We start from the raw sequence: 2,613 nt of genomic DNA on the forward strand, positions 1-2,613 counted from the left end.
TGATGTCCAACCCAACAAAATGGATTAGAAAGTTATGGTAAGAATATGGTATTCACATCCATTGGCTTCATAAAAGCACACTTATATAGTCTCTCCTGCAGATCCCCTTTAACAGGTAACCTAATCCTTCACATGGGAGAAATTAATGAGTTAGGGGTGACTGAAGACGACGGCTCCACTTTCAGAGATTCTGTTTTAGGAGATCTGCACTGGGCCCAGGAATCTACATTTCAACTGTCCTCACTCCCACAAATTTGAAGCAGATGGTGTATGCTCTCAACATGCTAACCTTTTTTTTTTTTTGAGGCAGAGTCTCACTTTGTCACCCTTGGTAGAATGCCATGGCATCATAGCTCACAGCAACCTCAAACTCCTGGGCTCAAGCAATTCTCTTGTCTCAGCATCCGGAGTAGCTGGACTACAGGCTCCCATCACAACACCTGGCTATTTTTAGAGGCAGTCTTGCTGTGGCTCAAACTGGTCTCGAACCTGGGAGCTTTGGCAATCCACCTGCCTTGGCATCCCAGAGTGCTGGGATTACAGGCATAACCACTGTGTCCGGTCAACATACTAACTTCAACATAAACTTAAGTGCTGCTCTAATTTGATCCTAAATTTTTTTTTCCCTTTGCCTGTCACTACTCTTCTTTCTTTCACTCCAGCAGGACTGTTCACTCACTGGTAGATAGTCTTCACCAACAGTATCTAATAGAAATATAATGTGAGCTGTCTGTGAACTTTTAAATTAACTAGCAGCAGCCACATTAAAAGTAAAAGAAACAGGTAAAATTAACCGTAATAATATTTAACATAACATAGCCAGATTACCTTTTCAACATGTAATCAATATAAAATTATTTGTGAGATATTTTAGTCTTTTTTTCATGTTGAGTCTTCAAAATCCATTATGTTTTACACTTAGTGGACATCATAGTTTGTCCTCATCACATTCTTCAGTGCCAGAAAGCACAAGTGGCCAGTGGCTACAGTGTAAGACAGCTTAGGTTTAGAACAACATTAGGCCTAGATGCCTGGACTGGATGCCCAGTTTACCCCAAAGAGTTATATGACCTGGGGCAATTTATTTAATTTCGTACTGCCTCAGCTTCCTTTTTAGCAACATGGAGTTGAAAACTGCATCTATCTCATAGTTACTGTACTTAAATATGCAAAGAACTAGGGATAGTTGGCAGGTAGACACCCTGTCCTGAAAGTATCATTCTTCAAATACAGCATTCTCATTCTTACTCTCTGCCTTTGTCCCATCTCTGTCAACTAAATGCCTTCCCACTTAACCTCTCCAAATCTAATTTCTTCTCTAGGACTCAGATCAATTCTTCATGAAATTTTCTTTCATCAAGGATCTTTCCCTTTGAAGCTACAGCATTTGATTATGTTTCTTACTCAGTACTTAATTACATACTGCTTTGGGTCATTTGTTGTATTGTTAGTTAACGTGTAATTATCCAATTTACCATGAGTGTATGCCTTGTCTACACAACTACTGACAGGGAATGTATATGCAAACAGACATATATACACACATATATAAATATTTTCTAAAGCATCATAAATTCTCTTTTTTCAATATTAAAGTGCTGTGGCATCATCATAGCTCACAGAAACCTCAAATCCTAGGTTCACTCAATCCTCCTGCCCTACCCTCTCAAGTAGTTGGGACTACAGGCATGCACCACCATACCCAGCTTGTTTTTTTTATTTTTAGCAGAGACTTGCTCAAGCTGGTCTCGAACTCCTGAGTTCAAACAATCCAGGTGCCTTGGCCTCCCAGAGTGCTGGGATTATATGTGTGAGCTACTGCAACCAGCCAAATTCTTAGTAAATACTTGCTGAATAGTCTTTGAAAATGACATTCTTACCCACATGCTTCATTATATACTCCCACAAATACCACTGGATTTAAATTAGTATTTTTAAATATAATGAAAAAAATCAGCTGTTGATTCTAAGCCTTTTGCCTTTCAACAGAAATATGAATTCAAGAAATACAAAACAAGGTCATTTTTTTATAACCCTTATGTAGCGCAGGGGTCCTCAGACCGTTGGAGGGCCAGACTGCGGGCCCCAGGACCAGTCGGCTGCTAAGCAGGACAGGCAGTGGCAGCAAAAACACCCTGTGGGCCAGATAAATGTCCTGAGCAGGCTGTAGTTTGAGGACGCCTGATATAGAGGATCAAAACCGTCTTTTCCAAATAACATTTCTATGTAACATTATAATGATACTAATAATTTTCTTCTTTTCCATTTCATACTAACTAGTGAGACAAAATAATTTAAAAGTACCAATTTCTAACTTTAATTTTGATTAAGAAATAAAAAATACTATTTTATTCTAATTTAAGTCTTTATATTTCATATGTACACATGCATGCACATTTGCACATGCACAGACACAAAATGTACATTTCAACATTTCAAAACAAAACTTGTATCATTACTAACAAAAGATCCTGTATTAAGAATGAAAAGCCAGGCCGGGTGTGGTGGCTCACACCTGTAATCAGAGCACTCTGGGAGGCCTAGGTGGGTGGACTGCCCTGAGCTCAGAGGTCCCAGATCAGCCTGAGCCAGAGTGAGACCCCAGAACTTAAT

The sequence above is a fragment of the Otolemur garnettii genome, unplaced genomic scaffold, assembly GCF_000181295.1.
Source record: "Otolemur garnettii isolate 467f Iridium unplaced genomic scaffold, OtoGar3 scaffold00045, whole genome shotgun sequence".
NCBI lineage: Eukaryota > Metazoa > Chordata > Mammalia > Primates > Galagidae > Otolemur > Otolemur garnettii.